The sequence below is a fragment of the Castor canadensis genome, chromosome 4 (genome assembly GCF_047511655.1).
Source record: "Castor canadensis chromosome 4, mCasCan1.hap1v2, whole genome shotgun sequence".
Lineage (NCBI taxonomy): Eukaryota > Metazoa > Chordata > Mammalia > Rodentia > Castoridae > Castor > Castor canadensis.
Genome location: NC_133389.1, coordinates 37,235,357 through 37,258,161, shown reverse-complemented (window position 1 = coordinate 37,258,161; position 22,805 = coordinate 37,235,357). Strand labels below are relative to the sequence as shown.

At 35.4% G+C, this 22,805-nt stretch overlaps 1 pseudogene; it reads left to right on the top strand.

The window, feature by feature from the left end:
* The first annotated feature begins 3,177 nt into the window (after positions 1-3,177).
* Positions 3,178-22,805, top strand: part of LOC109676378 (small ribosomal subunit protein uS3-like) — a 141,641-nt pseudogene continuing 122,013 nt past the window's right edge.

Genomic DNA, 22,805 nt, shown 5'->3' with positions numbered 1-22,805 from the left:
TGTAGGGGAGCAAAATTAGGGTTTTCAAGCATCAGATGTGTGATTGGCAGGAAAGGACCTTTGGGGTTCCTTCCAAACCTGAAATTTGATGACTTTATGACTATGAAATTATCATAAAATTTCACCTCCACTTTTTATTCATTATGCCCTCTGTTCACCTTGTCACTGTTTCATTTCTATTTTGTTTTCAGCAAGCCATCTGTGAAATCTATTTGGATTCATTTATTCTAGACATTCAAATCTGAAATTTGACCTCTCATTCAATGGTTACCAGCCTATAGTAGCATCAAAAGTATTTAATTTCTGATATGACTACATCTTGTATTTCCCACGATACACCCAAGGAACTGTTTTTATAAACTCATGTTTTTTTAATATAAAAAAGCATACATTTGTTATGCATCTAGAGTCAAAAAAAGCATTATAGGACTCTGAAGGACTTGGAAAAATAAAATCATACCTTCTCTCCCATTCAAATGGTCTATGTCAAATTGTCCAGATGGTGGACTTCTGATTTTTTTCCTGAATCAAATTCTGTATTTTCTCCATTCATTTATGTCACTCATAAATATTACTTATGATGGTTTATAAATTCATTTAAATGTGAAGCTATCAATGGTATTATTGTCCATTTAATACAAAAAATATTTTTATTAGAAAATCAAAGTCTAGGTACACAGCCTCTGAATTTTTCCTCATTGTGTCACATGAAATTCTTCCTAACAGAACTAGAATTAAGGTAGAAGTGCCTTTGCATCCAATTTGGGCAACGGAAGCAAGGTGCTCACATGTGGCACATCTGCTTATTTCCTGCTCAAGAGAAGTTCCCTAAACCAGTAGTTCCTAAAACCTGTCTGCCTACCTATTAGCTTCAGTTCAATCACCATGCAAACTTAACAAAAGCACAGATTCCTGGATTTTTTTGAAAGAAGGTCGATGCTTCTGATATGCCATGGAAACTTGGAATCTCTATTCTCACCTTGTCACACCTTTATTCAGCATAGTGTGAAAAAGACATTTAAAGTATGCTTTACTATTCCACACCTCTTTTGCAAGTTTGCTGTGATGGTTTAGAATTTTCATTTTCACATGATTCTTGAGCTACCTCAGTAATCCATACATAAAACTTGTTGCAATACCAACATCATGTTAGATTTATTATACATGACTTAGTATTCATGCTTACCTTGAAACTTTTGTTCTACCTTGAAACTTTTATTTTTGAATTATTTTCATTTATTTACTGATTTAAGCATTTTTCTCATACAGGGTATCACTCAAATGGTATCCTATGAATTCAAACCTGAATTCACATTTTGTATAGAATTCTAGTATCTTAATTTCTTCAAAGTTCTCCCCATTCCTCAGTTGATTTTTATTTATGGCTAGGTTTGAAAACCAGATGCAAAACCTCTGACCCATAACAGAGTTACCAATCTCAGGTGCTAACTTACCTATCTAAGAATGATTTTCCTCTTTCCTAGTTACTTAGGGTGTTGTCGATAGTCATTAAAGGCTGAAGTCCAGTGAACACCAATGCCTTTCTTTAGGTACACATTGAATGTTAGCTGGACTGCAAGTTATTTCTGACAATGCGTTAATCTTGTCCCGTAACTATATAGTTAAATGTTTGAGAACAGAAACTGTCTTCCCCATCCCCATACGCACTGTAGCCAGTAATGTGGTTTCTTAAGAGTGTAGATTTCTTGAAATTCAGAAAGTTTATGTGCAAACACATTGAGCATATCCCCTCCAATTATTACTTTCTCCTCCTTCTTCCAGAAAATGGCCAATTACAACAATTCAGATTTAACTGTGCCATTCTTAACTACAAGGCAATATTTGTACCAATGATTGAATTCATCCTTTTCTTCTTGATGACCATATGCTTGTCCAAGGTCACCCTTCGGGAGTTTTAGAAGGAAGACTCTTCTAAATTTAGAGTCAGGATGAAGATGTCAGGGAAAAAAGCAATAAAAGTCTTGAATAGAACTGATTAGTACCTAATATTGACTTGGATTCAGCAAGCTGCATTTTACTTTTTCTTTTAATACTGCCTCTTCTGATTGTGTTGTTTTAGGTATCTATTTTCAATGTTTATTTACATAAGTAATAACTGAAGATGGCCATCCCCTAAAGACTCTAAACTTTATGGCACAACTAAAGCCTTTGTCATCTATCTCCAGTTGTTAGTTGGTGCATATCCTTATTTCTTAGACCTTGGGTAGGTTACTTAAACATCCCAAATTCAGGTTCCCATTATGTCTGAGTCTGTGTTGCTATTACAAAATATCTGAAGATGGATAAATTATAAAGAATAGAAATTTATTTTCTCACAGCTCTGGAGGCTAGAAAGTCCAAGACAAGATCAGTTCACATTCAGTGTCTGATCAAAGCAATTTTCCTGCATCCTCACCTCGTAAAAGGAGGAAGGGTTAGAGAGAAGTTAGCCAAGTGCTGTAAGAGCTTCTTTTATAATGGCCTTAAGCTCATTAACGGGGACAGAGGCCACATATCCTAAATACATTTCTTTCTTTTTTTTTTTTTGTGGTACTGGGGATTGGATTCAGGGATTGTGTTTGCTAGTAAGCACACTGCAACTTGAGCCCTTTTTTTCTCTAGTTATTTATGAGGTAGGGTCTTGCTTTTTGCCCAGGCAAAAAGCTTACTATTGTAGCTAGGATGAAAAGTGTGTAACACCATGTCCAGTTTTTTTTTTTTTTCTGTTTAGATGGGGTCTTGGGAACTTTTTTACCTGGCTGACTTCAAACTGCAATCCTCTGGATCTCAGCTTCTCAAGTAGCTAGTAATATAGACGTGAGTTACGGTGTCCTAATCACTTTTTTAAGGTTTTACCTCTAAGTACTATCACATTGTCAGCACTTATATTTATTTTGTAGGGGATGCATTCAAACCATAGCATATGGGCAAAATACAGATGCTACGTTTTTCATTTGTGTCTGAGGCTATTGAGAAATGGAAAAGAGATAACTTACTTATGTCAGTACTTTGGAAAAGCCCATAAAAATGTAGATATATTATGTATGTATTAGTATTGATAACAATTATGAATGTGAAATAAGATTAAATATATGTAAAGTAACAATAAATTTCAACTCTAGTTTAAAGCTTTAGGAGTAAGTTTTGCCTTTCTTTTGGGCTGTGTGCATCAAGAAGATGGTGGTACAGATTTCCCAGAAGAGAAAGTTTGTTGCTGGTGGCATCTTAAAGCTGCACTGAGTGAATTTCTAACTGGGGAGCTGACTGAAGATGGCTATTCTGGAGTTGAGGTTCAAGTTACCCCAACTGGGACAGAAATCATATTTATCTACCAGGGCACAGAAGGTTCTTGGACAGAAGGGTCAGTGGATCTGGGAATTGACTGCAGTAGCACAGAAGAGATTTGACTTCCCTGCTGGCAGTGTAGAGTTTTAGCTGAAATGATGGCCACAAGAGGTCTGTGTGACATTGCCCAGGCAGAGTTCCTTCATTACAAACTCCTAGGAAGGCTTGCTGTGCGGAGGGTCTGTTACAATGTCTGTGAAGTTGTTGTGTCTTGGAAAACTCCGGAGACAGAGGACTAAATCCATGAAGTTTGTGGATGGCCTGATGATCCACAGTGGAGACTTTGTTAACTACTATGTTGACACTTCTGTGCACCATGTGCTTCTCAGACATGGTGTGTTGGGCACCAAAGTGAAGATCATGGTGCCATGGGAACCAAATGGTAAGATTTTCCCCAAGAAGCCCTTGCCTGATCATGTCAGCATTGTGAAGCCCAAAGATGAGATCCTGCTCACCACCCCCATCTCAGAACTGAAGAGTGGGAAGGCAGAGCCATCTGCCGTGCCCAAGCCAGCCCCTACAGCACAACAGGGCCTATCTGGCAGCTGTAACTGGAGTATGGATGAGCCTCCACAAAGGCATTTAATAAAATCTTGTACAAAGACCAAAAAGAAAAGTTTTAGAATCCAATGTCAATGGAAATATATGACTGCTTTAAAAATAGTACATAATGATTATTTGTTTAAATTTCTTTTTTTACTGTAAAATTATATTACTACATTTATGTAATTTCCACTTGATGATCTTTGCAAGAGGATTCAGACTAGGCCTATAGCAGAAACATAACTTATATATATATATTGCACTGTTCATTAACCTGCTCAGGTCATCGTAATAAAATGTCACATCTGGGGATGTAGTTTAGTGGTAGAGCACTTGCCTAATTTGCTCAAGACCTTGGGTTTGATCCCCAGCACCACACATGTGTGCACACACACACACACAAAATTAAAATACCAAAAACAGCTAAAATCTTTTTCTCATGATAATAGAGGTTGAGTGTCCAAGATCAAAGTGACAGCAATGTAAATTTCATTCTGAGGACTCATCTTCTGGTTTGAGGTGACTACCATCTTGCTGTGTCCTCCCCTGGCTTATTCTTTGTGTGCACAGAGGGGGAGTGCAAGCTCTTCACTGTTTTTCTTTCCTCTTTTTTTTTTTTTTTTGCATTACTGGAGTTTGATCTTACAGCCTTACAGGTGTTCTACCACTTAAGCAATGCCTTCAGTTCTTTTCCTTTGTTATTTTTCAAATAAGATCATATACTTATGCCTGGAGCTGGCTGGATTCTGATCCTTCTTTTTGTGCTTCCCACATAACTGGAATGACAGGTGCATGCTACCACGCCCAGCATTTATTGGTTGAGATGGGGTTCTTTTTTTTTTTTCTTTGCCTAGGCTGTCCTTAAACCATGATCCTTTAGATCTCTGCCTCCTGAGTACCAAGGATTCCAGTTGTGAACCAACTGACCCCATCTTTTTTTTAGTGTCTTTTAAGGGCATCAGTGCTCTACCCCCATTACCTCACTTAACCTTAAGTTCTTAATTATAGGGCCCACCTCCAAGTTAAGCCATACTGGAAGTTAAGGCTTTAACATGTGAAGAGGGTGAGGGTAGGGGCACATTCAGTCCATAATTGGCTGTCACAGCAAAATAGTACAGGTGGTGTTACTAAACAATAGAATGCAATTTTCTTATAATTATAAGGGATAAAAGTCTGAGATTGACGTATTGGCAAGGTTGCATTCCCCTGTGGCTGCTTTCCTAAGTTTATATATGGCTATTTACTCCCCGTTTCTTTTTATGTGGACTTTTCTCTGTATGGACATATGTTCTAACTTTCTTTTCTGATCAGAATACCAGTCATACTGGATTAGCAGTATGACTTAAAGAGCTCAATTTTACTTAATTAAATTTAAGTAACTGATCTCCCTCTTTAAAGATTGTATCTCCAAATATAGTCATATCCAAGGTACTAAGGTTTTATGGCTTCAACATATAAGTTTTTAAGGGACACAATTCACCCATAGCATGGTACAAAACACTTAAGATTTGAAAAGTATTTTTTATGTCTATTCAAGTAGATAACTTGCTTTGATCAAGCAAATACTTAATTGATGCATTGCCAGAAAATTGCCATGTATTCATTTATAACCTGGGTATCCAAAGAACAGTCCTTTTGTGTGTGAGTTCATGCCCTAATGTTTATGTTAATGTAATAAAACATATTCTTTAAAATATGCACCCAGTAAGTGCACGAACATGCTTAGTAAAGAGCATGTCTTTTTGTGTCCATCCAACCTTCAGTGTGTATAGACATCCTGGAATAAAATTTTCAAAAGATTGCTCAATAATTCATATTAATCACTAATTGATACAACTGTCCCTCTTCACTTAACTTAAACCAGAAAGATGTTTTAAATTCCATCCTCCACCCCTAACAGAGAGGCTTTGCCTGCCATTGTGAGTTCATCCATTCAGACACATGCAGACCTACCTGACAGAGGGCTAGCCTCTTTTGCTAGGCAGAGCTACCTGTACAAGGCCAGTATTATTGAGTTTTGACATTTCAAAGGAACTTTGGTAGATTTTGGTCTCTTCTTTTGGAATTTGAAGAGGAAAGATAGTGAGGCATCTCTACCTTAAGGAATCTTACCTGAGAGGTTGCCTTTTCTCAGAAATCTTCAACTCATCAAGCCTATATGTAATAATCTGAGAGGTGAGTACAGGGGGGTTTATAGGCATGAGTAGTGTATTTGTGAGAGTATATTTATGCACCTTTAGTTCACTAAAGATCCACCTTCCTCCACCATTAAGTAGAGAAATTTTTAATTGTGTATCTTTAAAGCAAGATTTACTTCCTTTTCTAATTAACTGTCAAAAATAAATAAAAATAGTCTTTGATTTCAGCTCTCACACATGGGTTTTCTAGCCTGAGGAGTCACTTCACACACAAGGTCTCTGCTACTCATCTCTCACCATCATTACCCACAATTAAGACTCATTAAGATTTTCCTCACTTCCATCTTCCAAGGACAGAAATAATGGAGAATAAAATCTTTGTTTTGTTCTAATAGAGAAACCCATGGGGGTTCTAAGCTGAGAATTTCAGAATTTTCATTTTAAATCACAAGGCTGAGAAATAACAAACTCTTAGCTGATTTTTCCTTTATCTTTCTGGGTGTATCATGTTTATTCTCCTGAAATTTTATCATTTCAGACAAAGTTCACTTATTGTCCTATGTGGGCTGTGTCACCTCAGTAGTTCTATTCTTCCATTACTACTGGCACAAAAATTGTTGCCACTTGTCAGAAATATCCAAATAATGAAGCCTAGGTGAAGGCTGAGTGAAAGGTGTGTACTGGTGATGTGTATGTGTACAAAGTGTACTTGTGAGTGTATATTCATGCACATTTAGCTCACTATGAGCTAAGTTTCCACCAGCCACCAAGTAAAATTAAGGCACAAAATAAGTGTTTTAAGATATTCTCTCAGCTCCTCCACAACCCCAAGAATATTGCAATGATCTAACATAATAATTAACTCCATCATTACCCACTTTAGAGGTAAGAAAACTTTCCACATTTCTTATTTACTTTGAGTGAATTATCTCTCTAACTTTGGAAGGATGAAACTCAATGTAGCATAGCCACCCTTATGTCTCCTTTTAAATATTATCCACAAAGGTATGTAAACATGCAAATATCTATAGCCACAAACACCAGAAAAGTAAAAAAGCAAATAACAATTAAAGCATATCTTATAAAATTCTTGAATCATTCTAATGACAGAGAAAAATGTTGTAAGTTCATAGGCAAAAGAACTTGTTATCTACAAAGGAAAAATAAATCAGACAAGCACCTGAAATATAGTATATGTCATTTGTAGATAAAATTGAAAACAATCTACAGGTTAAAATGCAGATTTAATGCACAGAGAATTTATAAAGTGAAGGTTAGAATTGAGGAAATTACTCAGAATGCAGCATAGAGAAATAAAGACTCAAATAATGAGGTAGACATTTTAGCACATAATATGCTCATATTACTTCAGCTTAATAGATGCAGAAAAGTCATTTTACGACATCCAACATCCATCCTTGAAAAACCTCTAAACAAACTAGGATTACAAATCTATTTTTCCACTCCAAACATTTTTTTTTTTTGGTAGTACTGGAGTTTGAGCTTAGTGTTTGTGCTTGGTAGGCAAGTGCTCTACCACTAGAGTCACACCACCATCTGTTTGGGATTTAGTTCATTTTTAAGATAGGGTCTCATGTCTTTTTTAAAATTTTTTGCCTGGGGGGAGTCTTAGTCCACAATCATTCTCCCATATCTGACTCCTGCATATCTGGGATTACAGGCAGGTGGCACCTATCTCCTCCTCTTTTAACTAGAAAAAGATCAATCTAAGTATCCACAGCAACTCTCATTCTTAGTAATAAAATACCAAAAGCATTCTCTAAGTTTTTGGAACAAAGAAAGACATCATATAGTAGTGATTTTTCTCTACATTGTTATTAAATTTCTAAGTGAAGCAATTATACAAAAGATAGAACAATCATAAAGAAGAAGCTCATATGTAAACAATGTGATATCCATTTTGGTTCTGGTTTTCTGTTAGCCTATACTATTTAAATGCTAACCTACTGGCAATGTTGATATATTATTATTTAGTGTTTTTTACAATTCAAAGTATTGAATTCTTTAGATATTGAAATGCACTCAGTCAGTGTATTGAAAATTTCAATCAAATAAAGAAATGCTTAAAATGGCTCTGACCATAACCATCCTCTTTAAGTCATTTATAGCTTTCTAAACTGTTTCATATATAATTGATTCACACAGGTTTCTTGTCTGAATGGCTTCTTCAGAGCAGCTCTTCTGCCTTGAACTTGAGGATTGAGAAATTTTGTGGAGGCCTCTGCTCTCTGGGTACCTGATTGTCTCTGGGTCTTGCTTCTGTGTGTTAGTGGTTCCCTATTTTTAAGATCATCTTCATCACCACTGCCTTCCTTTCTCACTTACTCCACATTCTTTTCCTTGCTTTGTACTGAGACAATTTGTTTATATCTTTAAATCACAAAAGACTTACATATTGGAGACACAAAATCCAGAGACACAGTTTTCCACTTATCCACGCTTCTGTTCCTAAAGGAAAATAGCAGAGTTGATAGATATATTGAATCACTTGAATGGCATGGGGTGGGGAGGTAACTAAAGGTGGAAATAGATTAATATCTCAAAATAAAATCACCTCATAGCAGACACTGTCAAAACCCATCATATCCTATAGACTCTACCATTTCAAGGTACTCTGGCCATCCTCCAATTTCTGACCTAATATCTATCTCTTTGTATTTGAAGGCTTTTCCAGAACCTTGGAAGGTCAAAATCACTAGAGATGAAGGGCAGAAATGCTGGAAAATTAACCCCATCACATCCCAGCAGCTTTAAATGACTATTGAGAGATTATCTAGTTTTATATATTTATTACCTTCTAAACAAAACATCAACATTCCCCAAAGAATGTAAATGAGATTCAGAGTCTTATAGTGTAATATTAAAATAGTGTGTAGAAAATTCAAAATTACTTGGCATTTAAACAGCCAGGGAAGATCTCAATTCTCGTGGAAAAACATAAGTGACAGATGTAAATATGGAGATGACATCAATATTAGGATTGTCAAAGACATTCAGAAGTTAATTTTAAAATGCCCCCAAAAGTAAAGAGTAAATGTTGTGAGAATAAATGGAAAGATACAAAATATCAAAACAAACTTCAGTATATGCAAAATAACACAAGCTAACAACTATAGAATTCAGAATTAAATACAACAATAAAAAGGTGCTCACTGGAATGATTTGGTTGCAGAATGTACATGACAAAAGAAATAATCAGTTAAATTCAAGACAGATCAATAGAAGTTATCCAATTTAAGTCATAGGGAAAAACACTTAAAAAGCAGAGTCTGCATCCTGTTGAACAATATTAACAAATGTCCATAGGTTTGATTATATCATTATAGTTCCAGACAGAGAGGAAAAAGAAGTAGGACACAAAGACATTTTAGAAAAATATCAATGCCATGACATATGAAAATCAAATTGCTGAAAACTAAGGACCAATATTGAAATCACTGATTGAAAACAAACACATTCCTTATATGGGGCAAAAATTTTCCAAACTTATACAGTAAAAGAATTGTAAAAAGTGTTCTTCAGAAAGAAGGGACATGATACTCAATAGAAACGTGGGACATAGAAATGAAGAATGAGGCAAGTATTATAGACTCCTCATTTATATTAAAATATGTATCATTGTTGGAAAAAAATTTAAAACACTATTTTATGGAATTTCTAATGGTTGTAAATAAGATTACTCCAACACAAATTGGTGAGCATATAGAGAACTGTACAGTGGTAGTATTTCAACTTTTTACTTTCAATGGTAAAACTTGATTTTAAGAAGATCATATAAAGTTGATTACAAATATTTTGTATGTACAAGAATAGCTAAAACATATAGAGATATAGTCAAAACAGAGTAAGTTTAAATGACAGTCTAAAAATGTGAACATGAAGTAGGTCAATAACAAAAAATGAGAGCAAATAGAAAATTAATAATAAAATTATAGATCTGAATCCAAACATACTAATAATTGCATTAAATGTCAGTGATTTAATCATTCCTATCAGAAGATAATATCTAATCCAATTAAAAAACATGAACAATCTGCATTCCTTTTACATAAAACTCTACAAAAGTATAACTGTATGGAAATTGTGCAGCTGTTTCCCCCTCCCTTACCTGAAGTTTGCTTTCAATGACATCCATGGTAAACCACAGTGCAAAACTACTAAGTGGAAAATTCCAGGCAGGTACAAATAATTTACAAGTTTTAAACAACTTTTATTACACTATATTATTATAATTATTTTATTTTTGTCATTCTTGTTTACCTCTTATAAATATATAAATTATAAAACTTATAAATTAAACTTTATTATAGTATGCATATATAGGGAAAAAGCAGTCTATCTGGAGAGAGTTTTGTACTATCTGAAGTTTCAGGCATCCACTGGTGGTCTTAGAAAGTATCTTCCATGAATTTGGAAATACTGTATTCAAAAGAGAGCTAGAATGAGTATTATAATATTTGCTGTATACTTTGGGACAAAGAAAATGATTAAATCTAAAGAGATACATTACATGGTGAAAAAAGAATAATTTATACAAAAATATATAAGAAAACTAATTGTGTATACCTAACAATAATGTCTTAGAATAAAAAGCAAATCTGGCACATTAAACAGAATATGGAAAAACAGAAAAATGTAAAATGTATGGTTGGAGACTTCACATTAGTTCTCTCAGTAATAGAACTAATACACAGAAAAGTCAATGACAGTGTAGAAGACATGAATATACCAATCAACCTATTGGATCTAATTAAATTTTCCATGCAACAACAGAAAAATAACATTCCTTTTACATACACATAATTGGTCATATTCTGAGTCATAAAATAAATCTTATAAAACTTCAATAAAATTAAAAACACACAATGTCTGTTTTCTGTACACAATGGGATGACTAAGAATTTTAAAAGTAGATATTCAATATCAGTCCTTATATGTGTATGACTATGGAACATGGAAATGTGTCAAAGGCATTTAGGAAAGGGAGAGAAAAGGAGAACAATGGAGTGTTTGAACCAAACCAGGGTACATTATATGTACACATAGAAATGTCACTATGAAACCCCTTTTACAACTCCTATAAATGAATAAAAATGTTTAAAAATGAAATCATCATGAAATGACACTTAGGATATTGAATTTAAAAACAACAAGTGTTAGAAAGTACGTGGAACAAGAGAAATCCTCAGTGCAGCCTCTTTGGAAAACATTTTGACAACTCTTGAAAGTATTAGCCATTGAGCTTCTATACAACCTAGCAATTCTGCTCATAAGTATACAGCCAAATTTTCATATGTGAGTGTTCATAGCAGCACTTTTCATAATATTCTCAAAGTGAAGCATTTTCAAAGTCCAACAACTGATGAGTGGGAAATACTGCAGTAGTTCCATACAATAAAGAACTATGTGGCAGTAAGAAGAAAGTGCTGCTGCGTTGCTGTAACATAAATGAATCTTACAAATACCAACCTAAGTGAAACAGTACAAGCAAGATATTGCTTTTTGTGGTTCAATTTATATGACATTTCCAGAGTAATCTATAGAAATAGAAAATCACTCCATGGTCATCTGAATATGGAGGTGAAAATGAAAATTAAATGTTAATGGTACAAAATGGTACAAGAGGTTGTAAATGTTCAAAATCTGGATGTAATCATGGTTGTACAACTCTGAGAATTTGTTTAAAATCACTAAATTATAAAGTTGTAATGAATTTTATGGTAAATAAATGATATCTTAATAAATACAACTACCTAACACCTATAAATAAATGAGCTGAAAACTTTAGTAATCTACCAAAGGAGATATACATATGGAAAATAAAGACATAAAATGATGGTTCATATCATTATTCATCAGAAAAATACACATTAAAGCCAGCAGTTATCACTGAACAAAAACATTCATTTACAGCATCATTTGAAAGTAGCAATATTATAACTGAATGTCCTTCACAGGATGAATGGATAAACTGTGGTATGCATTTGCTATAGGATACTACTCACTAATAAAAAGCAATGAATTAATATGTTGCAAAAATTTGGATGCACCAAAGATGCACTATCCTGGATGAAGAAAGCCAGTCTCAAAAGGTACAGCATGATTCTGCTTATAAGACCTCCTAAAACATGCAAAACTAGTGATAGAGAACAGGCCAGTTGTTGCCAGGGATAGGGAGTGTATCTACAAAGGGACTGCACCTGGTTTTCATAACTTGATTAACTGTTGTATGCATCTATTTTGGTGGTTATTGTACATATTACACAGCTATAGAACTCTACATCTTTTTTTTTTCTTTTATTATTCACATGTGCATACAAGGCTTGGTTCATTTCTCCCCCCCTGCCCCCACCCCCTCCCTTACCACCCACTCCACCCCCTCCCGCTCCCCCCCTCAATACCCAGCAGAAACTATTTTGCCCTTATCTCTAATTTTGTTGTAGAGAGAGTATAAGCAATAATAGGAAGGAACAAGGGGTTTTGCTGGTTGAGATAAGGATAGCTATACAGGGCATTGACTCACATTGATTTCCTGTGCGTGGGTGTTACCTTCTAGGTTAATTCTTTTTGATCTAACCTTTTCTCTAGTTCCTGGTCCCCTTTTCCTATTGGCCTCAGTTGCTTTAAGGTATCTGCTTTAGTTTCTCTGCATTAAGGGCAACAAATGCTAGCTAGTTTTTTAGGTGTCTTACCTATCCTCACCCCTTCCTTGTGTGCTCTCGCTTTTATCATGTGCTCATAGTCCAATCCCCTTGTTGTGTTTGCCCTTGATCTAATGTCCACATATGAGGGAGAACATACGATTTTTGGTCTTTTGAGCCAGGCTAACCTCACTCAGAATGATGTTCTCCAATTCCATCCATTTACCAGCGAATGATAACATTTCGTTCTTCTTCATGGCTGCATAAAATTCCATTGTGTATAGATACCACATTTTCTTAATCCATTCGTCAGTGCTGGGGCATCTTGGCTGTTTCCATAACTTGGCTATTGTGAATAGTGCCGCAATAAACATGGATGTGCAGGTGCCTCTGGAGTAACAGTCTTTTGGGTATATCCCCAAGAGTGGTATTGCTGGATCAAATGGTAGATCGATGTCCATCTTTTTAAGTAGCCTCCAAATTTTTTTCCAGAGTGGTTGTACTAGTCTACATTCCCACCAACAGTGTAAAAGGGTTCCTTTTTATTTTATTTTTTTAAAAAAAAAATAAACATCTTTACCAATTAAAAAAAAAAAAAAAGGGTTCCTTTTTCCCCGCATCCTCGCCAACACCTGTTGTTGGTGGTGTTGCTGATGATGGCTATTCTAACAGGGGTGAGGTGGAATCTTAGTGTGGTTTTAATTTGCATTTCCTTTATTGCGAGAGATGGTGAGCATTTTTTCATGTGTTTTCTAGCCATTTGAATTTCTTCTTTTGAGAAAGTTCTGTTTAGTTCACATGCCCATTTCTTTATTGGTTCATTAGTTTTGGGAGAATTTAGTTTTTTAAGTTCCCTGTATATTCTGGTTATCAGTCCTTTGTCTGATGTATAATTGGCAAATATTTTCTCCCACTCTGTGGGTGTTCTCTTCAGTTTAGAGACCATTTCTTTTGATGAACAGAAGCTTTTTAGTTTTATGAGGTCCCATTTATCTATGCTATCTCTTAGTTGCTGTGCTGCTGGGGTTTCATTGAGAAAGTTCTTACCTATACCTACTAACTCCAGAGTATTTCCTACTCTTTCTTGTATCAACTTAAGAGTTTGGGGTCTGATATTAAGATCCTTGATCCATTTTGAGTTAATCTTGGTATAGGGTGATATACATGGATCTAGTTTCAGTTTTTTGCAGACTGCTAACCAGTTTTCCCAGCAGTTTTTGTTGAAGAGGCTGCTATTTCTCCATCGTATATTTTTAGCTCCTTTGTCAAAGATAAGTTGCTCATAGTTGTGTGGCTTCATATCTGGATCCTCTATTCTGTTCCACTGGTCTTCATGTCTGTTTTTGTGCCAGTACCATGCTGTTTTTATTGTTATTGCTTTGTAATACAGTTTGAAGTCAGGTATTGTGATACCTCCTGCATTGTTCTTTTGACTGAGTATTGCCTTGGCTATTCGTGGCCTCTTGTGTTTCCATATAAATTTCACAGTAGATTTTTCAATCTCTTTAATGAATGTCATTGGAATTTTGATGGGAATTGCATTAAACATGTAGATTACTTTGGGGAGTATCGACATTTTTACTATGTTGATTCTACCAATCCATGAGCATGGGAGATCTCTCCACTTTCTATAGTCTTCCTCAATCTCTTTCTTCAGAAGTGTATAGTTTTCCTTGTAGAGGTCTTTCACATCTTTTGTTAGGTTTACACCTAGGTATTTGATTTTTTTTGAGGCTATTGTAAATGGAATTGTTTTCATACATTCTTTTTCCGTTTGCTCATTGTTAGTGTATAGAAATGCTAATGATTTTTCTATGTTGATTTTTATATCCTGCTACTTTGCTATAGCTATTGATGATGTCTAGAAGCTTCTGAGTAGAGAACTCTACATCTTAAAGTTAATTTTATTGACTTAATTAAAAACAATAAGAATAAAGAAATAAAAAATTACTATACATAATAATTTTAATGATAGGTGGGTAAACACAGTATCTGGGGTCCAAGGATTAACACAGACTATACTTTTGGACATTGGAGAGACACTATTCTTCAGTTGTGTGTGGAATTTTAACTTGAATGAAATCTGTAGCTATTGGTCTGTCTTCCATAGAACAATTCTCTTTCTCTACCAAAACTTTATTTACATATAATATAGGGGAATTCAAGAGAAAAAATACATCCAATTCTGATTTTCTCTGGTCATATAATTTTAATCGAAAGCAAGTATAAAGCCATTGGCATTGAGGACTGACAGAGGCAAATCATTCTCTGTGACCCCAATATTTACAGCCTTTCACCACTCCTTTGTTACTAGTGAAGAATACATAATCTGGAATTTTTATTGGCTAACAATAATCTTGATCCTATATAATTCACATAAGACCATAAACCAAAACAAATATTACAGGTTACATTATGCCCTTTAATACCCCTTTAGGTTTCTGAGTAAAAAGATAAATTAATACAGCAGATGCTGTAATAATTGTTCTTAGATTTTCACTCCACAGAGACCCCATGTGTAATACACTGGAGGTTTTCATCTAGATGCTTCTGATACTCCTAACATGGAAGAATGTGCTGTACTTAGTCATTTTTGGTCTGGAGAATAATTTCAATTTATCATCTCCATGAAAGTGTTTTGGAAAAAACCTCTTAATATCTATCTTAATTTCTAAATGAAACAAGTATGTACACTCACACTCATGTTCACACACTAAGTTATTTTTATTATTTTATGTTAATTATACAAAGAGGTTTCATTGTGATATTTCCATATGTGTGTACAATATACTTTGATCAAATCACTCCTTCTATTACTCTTTCTTATCCCTCCTTCCTGTCTTTTAAAACAATGTTAATGGTTCTCACTATTCTATTTTCATAGGTGCATATAAAGTACTTTCATCATATTTTCCCAATTACAATCCTCTCTTTTTGCCCTCCCTCCACTGGTGGTATCTGTTCCTCGCCCCAAACAGTCCATATTTTAGACTCATGTCATTCTTTTTCTTTTTAGGTCTAGATTAGACATATAAGAAAGAACATATAATATTTGTCTTTATCAGTTTGGTCTTTTTTCAGTTAACAAAAACATCTCCAATTCCATCCATTTCCCTGCAACCAACATAATTTATGGCTGAATAAAACTCCATTGTATATATATATATATGTACACATACTGTATATATATACACATACTGTATTTTCTTTATCCATTCATTGGTTGATAGGTACCTGGGATGATTTCATAGTTTGACTATGACACACTGAGTCAAAGCCACTAGGTTATAATCTCCCTTTGAACAGCAAGCATGACTGTTTTAGACCAGCACTTACCTTGGATCTAAGAGAATAGTAAATTAAAGTAGGTACTCAATAAAATTTGTTAAATGTGTGAATGAAGGTATCTTTCCAGACATTTGTTCCCTACCAGTTATTCCAGTATAGGAAATCTCTTATCTTATGTCACCTCTACTTCAGTGAGGTCCTATATATCTGATATGGCACTTAATTATGTTCTACTATAACCTCTCTATGGGAAACATCTTTCACAATAGAGTTATAAATTATTTGAAGGCAGAGAATTTGACATATCACTGATGTGAGACCTTCTTCTTTGTCTTCAACAACCTTCAATATTGTCATAATTAACTATAAACTATAGGCAGAGATAACATCATACCTCATGGAAGAATCAATAAAAGAATGCTAGATCAGTGCCCTCATTATTTTGTACCACTGCACACAGGTTGCCCCTTTCCTTTTATTTGATGTGTTGGTACTGGCTTTGTCTTCATTCCTTAACTTAGCATGTCCTTTGAGTTCTAGTTTCAGCAGCCAGGTTACTTGAATTGATTAGTGACACCATTCTTCCATGCTTGGTTTTCTGTTTCTACTTACCAGGCAATGTCATAAGAGAACTCAACTTCAGCTTGTTATTCTGCTTGGGCCTTGAATGGTAAGAGTTATCAAGAGATCAGCACCAGATCCTGTACTTGTTCCTGTCCTTTGGAGCGCCTTGAATGGTAAGAGTTATCAAGAGATCAGCACCAGATCCTGTACTTGTTCCTGTCCTTTGGAGCTCCCATATGCCCTCCACTATTCCTCTGTCTGTTCCAGAGGGTCCCATTGCTTACTCAGTCTGTTGAGTCAACAAAGCCCTAATTTTGAGCTTCCTTTTGTGTCTTTCATAGCTATTACAAGAAAACTAGATTTTGGTAGCTCCAATTACACTTGGTGCTATATAAATTCTATTTTTAAACTTAAAATTCCCTTTCACCTTTCTGTTATGACTTTATAAACTTCAAAAAGACTTAGAAAAATAAGAGACCCCTATCTTCTTCTTTCATTCCTGTGTATTCAGGGTCATTTACAGGGCATATTAATCCTAAAATCTATGAATGTCAAGGAACACACAATGGAAAGATATTTACAAGCTAGGGTATGAGCTTTTCAGCTCAAAATGATGTCTTCAAATCTCTCTCAAAAGAAACACACCACTGTGACCCTGAAGCAACAATGTACTCTCCAACATAAAGAGTTCTGTGATTAGAACTGTCCTGGTTTGCCAAAAATACCTTTTTCAAAGGATTTTGGTGTGCCTCATATTTAAGCATTATTCATGTTAGCAGAGAAATTAAATTCCTGAAATCCTATTTAAGGCTGGGGATGAGGGGGAGGAGAGCAGGGGATTTACCCACTGAAGCTGAAGTAGAAAACACAGAGCATGACTTGCAGCTGTTCAGCTCTGTCTTAAACAAGAAAACAAGCCTCCTAACCAGCCACCACCAAACACCTTTCACTTGGTTCCCATAGCAACACCTCTATCCTCTGGTGCCCACAATGTCTCTAATGCCTGAGACTAGTTGGATTCATTGGCACCTGCTCCCCTTGCCAGCTCTTGTCAAAACTTATTAGAATGAGAATCTTTTCTGATAGCACTAGGGGGAGAAGAAAGCAAACACATTTAGTTCATCAGAGATCTCTTTCAATTCCCAGTCAAACCAACATCTTTTCTTCCTAAGGAGAGTACTTGCCTGGGCTCACTGTGTCCTGCCCAAAGACATGCTGATTCCAGCAGGCACATTGAAGTATTGTCTGAGCAGGGTGTGCCCTGCTGAAAAGCTGTCATCACCTAGGGCCTTTGTTCTATCTTGTGATACTCAGGTTTCTGGTGCTTTACTAGGGAAGGAAAGAGTTAGTCCAAGGAACAAGTGCTTTGGTCCTTGAGGTACCATCAGCCAATGGGAGCAGTCACTGGTGATGTAATGCTTTTTAACTCCTCCAGCCTTGAGGGTGGGGGATTTGTGGAGGTTTGGATTTTTCTCTGGCCTATGTTGAACTAGATTTTTCTCTCCAGCTATTTATGTCCTGTCACTTAAGTTTAGGTTTTCTCAAGAATGGGAGGATGCTGCTTTTAAGACAGGATTCAGAACAGAGCCAGACAAGTCGGATAAAACAGCAAGTATGACAGCAAACTTTTTGCCTATAATCCAGTGCTGTGGTTTTATGTGACTGTCTGAGAGAGTTTCAAGTGATCCCTTTCCTCCCTCAACCTGAGGTGACCCCAAGCTTGACACAGCATGGATTCCCTGACATTTCTCTGTTTCTTCATAACTTCAATTCAGGTCTTAATCATCTATGAAAATTTCCAGTGCTAATATGGAGGCAGATGATCCTGCAATTCTAGGTTGACTATCAGTCCCAGTTGGCCCTGGACCAAAGGGTTTCCCAGAAACAGCACCACTCCCAGCACTAAAACAGAAAAAGTTCTGGCAGATCAGAATCAGTCACCAAAAGTGGATGATGAATATGTGAGGGAAAGCAGATGTTAGAATGAACAGGAAAATTCATAACTAAGCAGAAACATGCAGTTTACTGTGAGGCAAATGATTTGGTTCCTCTCATATAACTGTGTTCAATATTGGGTTAGTGGTGATGGAAGAAGATTGAGTTTCTATTAGTTAAAAGAATGTGTGCCTTTCTCCAGAGTTTGTAGTTACACTTTCTGCTCTCTTATCTTTTTATTTATGGTCCCCAAAGTAAAATTTTATTGTTTAAAAAGAAAATTAGTGCATACTGGAGAATCTACAAAGATTTCATTGAGAGGGTAGAGGATGGGTTTTACATTGCAGTTCACTGAAGAATAAAAATTATATAGGTTATTTTTCTTGCTCATGGAGCAACTAAGATTTTTGTACTTCTCTTCCCAGGGATTCTCAGATCCCCCACCTCCTTAAGATTACTATACTCTATCCATTTCATATTTATTTATTAGAAATAATTAGCTTTTTCCTTACTTCCTCAAAGTTATATAACCCTTTCTACTAAGAATATTTAGCAATGTAAAAGACATTCTCTTAGATTTTCCTTGTACTTAACAAACAGAATCTACCAGTAGCCAGGACTCAACACTTTTAGAAGAAAGGGTTATAGAAATCATGTTTTAAAATTTGTGTTAGGATATAATAGTTGTACAGAGGATACATTGTGATATTTACCTGTATGCTTATAATATATCTTAGTTTTATTTACTCCCCTCCATTGTTCTCCCTCTTCCCCCCTCCTCCCCTACTTGGAATAATTTCAACAGGTTTCATTCTTCTGTTTTCACATATGGATACAAAATACAACCACCATATTCACCCTTTTTCTCACTTTCCTTATGCCCATCCACCTCCCCCTGGTACCCAGTCCTGGAAAAGATCTATTTATAGAAATCATTTTAAAATTAACTTCAAGATAATAGCATATTTCTTGACTGAACAGCAGTAGTAACAGAATTTATATTGTGAGAAGGAGAGAGAAGAGAAAGAGAGACAGAGAGAGAGAGAGACAGAGAGAGAGAGAGAAACCTGAAACCTGAGTTGACAACATAATTTTGATTTATCAGTCATGACTGAGCACACTACACAAGTGATCTAGCTGCCTCCTCAATTACTGGTTCTCAACAAACCACATACCCTCAAAGGACTTACAATTTATTCTGGGATTAATACACATATACATGGTAGTTGGGGGTCATATAAGTCAATATGTGGGCTTAGCAGGAGAAGTAGCAGGAATGATGCTATCAATTAATAAGATGATGACTGTGTGAATGAGAAGATAATGAAGGGCTCTGGTGGTAAGAGGATTCATGGAGGATGTCATACTTAAACAAAGCCTTCTTGATTTTCAAAGCTGAATTAAACTTTGTGAAAGTCCTTAGGCTGTAGACTGGTCATATATACATTATTCTGTATGTATGCTATTCTTTAATAGTTTAGTAACATTGCAGGTAAATATAAAATTTCAATGACATAAATTCTATGTGTATTATAATGAATAGCAGTCTGCTGCCCCACACTTACATATCCAATTTTTTTTATTTCTTTGACTGTTTAATGCTGTTCTCAAATAATAATTTATATTCTTACATCCTAGTATTTTTATTCCTTTCTCCAGACTTCTGATTCTATAACAAAGATTTAGCAGTTATGATAACACATCACTAACACACATATACATACAGTCATATAGGAATGCACACACAGTATGATTGCATTTCTTGTGCATCAGATTTTCAACCACGAGTAATTGGTTATTTTTTTCTAATTCTCTTTGTTTTCTATTAATTATCATTAATCTCTCTCTGAATCCTCTGTCAGAAATATAAAACATCTTTAAATTCAATCTCATCAAGAATAACTTGTCAAATAAAATAGTTATGGCAATTTCCCTTGGGGACTTTGCTTCTGGAAACTGTATTCTATGAATGCTCTCTGAAATGGCTTTTTTATGGAAAAGATTCTTTCTTAACCTAACAATGCCTTCCATATTTCTGGGTAACTTCACTTAAAATGATGTTCTCCAGTTCCATCCATTTACCTGTGAATGACAAAATTTCATTCTTCCTTGTGGCTGAATAAAATTCCATTATGTATAAATACCACTTATTAATCCATTCATTGGTAGTGGGGCAACTTGTCTGTTTCCATAGCTTGGCTATTGTGAATAGTGCTGCAAAAAACATGGGTGTGCAGGTGCATTTGAAATAATCTGAGACTCATTCCTTTGGGTATATCCTAGGAGTGATATTACTGGATCATATGGCAGATCTATGTTTAGTTTTTTAGGAGGCCTCCATATTGTTTCCAAACTGGTTGTACTAACTTACATTCCCATCAGTAGTGTTTAAGGGTTCCTTTTTCCCTAAAGCCTCACCAACATTTGTTGTTGGTGGTGTTCTTGATGACAGCTATTCTAACAGGAGTGAGGTGGAATCTTAGTGTGGTTTTGATTTGCGTTTCCTTTATGGCTAGAGATGGTGAGCATTTTTTTCATATTTTTTTTTGCCATTTGAATTTCTTCTTTCAAAAAAGTTCTGTTTAGTTCAGTTGCCTATTTCTTTATTGGTTCATTGATTTGGGGAGGGTTTAGGTTTTTGAGTTCCCTGTATATTCTGGTTATCAGTCTTTTGTCTGATGTATAGCTGGCAAATATTTTCTCCCATTCTGTGGGTGGTCTCCAGTTTAGAGACCATTTCTTTTGTTGTGCAGAAGCTTTTTAATTTTATGTAGTCCCATTTTTCCATCCTTTCTCTTAGTTGCTGAGCTGCTGGGGTTCTATTAAGGAAGTCCCTGCCTATACCTATTGCTTCCAGAGTATTCCCTGCTCTTTCCAGTACTAACTTCAGAGTTTCAGGTCTAAAATTAAGGTCCTTGATCCATTTTGAGTTGATACTAGTGCAGGGTGATAAACATGGATCTAGTTTCAGTTTTTTTGCAGGCAGATAACCATTTTTCCCAGCAACATTTGTTGAAGAGGCTGTCTTTTCTCCATCATATGTTTTTGGAGACTTTTGTCAAAAGTAAGGTGGGCATAGCTGTGTGGATTAATATTCGGGTCCTCTATTCTGTTCCGCTTGTCTTTATATCTGTTTTTTGTGCCAGTACCATGCTGTTTTTATTGCTATGGATCTGTAGTATAGCTTGAAGTTGGGTATTATGATACCTCCAGCATTGCTCTTTTGCTCTGTATTGCCTTGGCTATTTGTGGTCTTTTGTTTTTCCAAATGAACTTTAGGGTAAAGTTTTTTATCTCTGTGATGAATGTCATTGGGATTTTGATTGGAATTATGTTGAACATGAAGATTGCTTTTGGTAGTATAGCCATTTTTACTATGTTGATTCTGCCAATCCTTGAGCATGGGAGATCTTTCCACCTTTCATAGTCTTCTTTGATTTCTTTCTTCAGTGGTTTACATTTCTCCTTGTAGAGGTCATTTACATCCTTTGTTAAGTTTGTTCCTGGGTATTTGATTTTTCTGAGGCTATTGTAAATGGAATTGTTTTACTATATTCTTTCTCAACTTTTTCAATGCTGGCATATAGAAAGGCTACTGATTTTTGTAAGTTGATTTTGTATCCTAGTACATTGCTGAAGCTCTTTATGGTATCTAGGAGTTTTGGGGTGAAGTTCTTTCAGTGTTTGATGTATAGGATCATGTCATCTGAAAATAGGCATACTTTCACTATTTCTTTTCCTATTCATATTCCTTTAATTTCTTCTTGCATTAATGGTCTGGCAAGGAATTCAAGGACAATGTTAAATGGGAGTGGGGAGAGTGGGCATTCTTGTCTTGTTCTTGACTTTGGGGAAAATGGTTTCAGTTTTTCCCCATTAAGTATGATGTTGGCTATAGGTTTGTCATATATAGCCTTGATAATATTGAGGTACATTCCTTCTACTCCTAATGTTCTTAGAGATTTTATCATGAAATGGTATTAAATCATATCAAAGGCTATTCATTACATCTATTGATGTGATGAAGTAGTTTTTGTCTTTGCTTCTATTAGTGCTCTGTATTACGTTTCTTGATTTGTGTGTTTAACCATCCCTGCATTCCTGGGATGAAGACAACTTGGCCATGGTGGATGATCTTTCTGATATGTTGTTGGATTCTGTTTGCCATTATTTTATTGAGGATTTTTGCATCAATTTTCATTAAGGAGCTTAGCTTATAGTTCTCCTTTTTGGATGTATTACACTGGTTCTTGTAGGTTGTGTTTTCATTTTCATAAGCTTCCAGAAAACTTTAGATTTCCTCTCTTATTTTTTTCTATGACCCACTGAT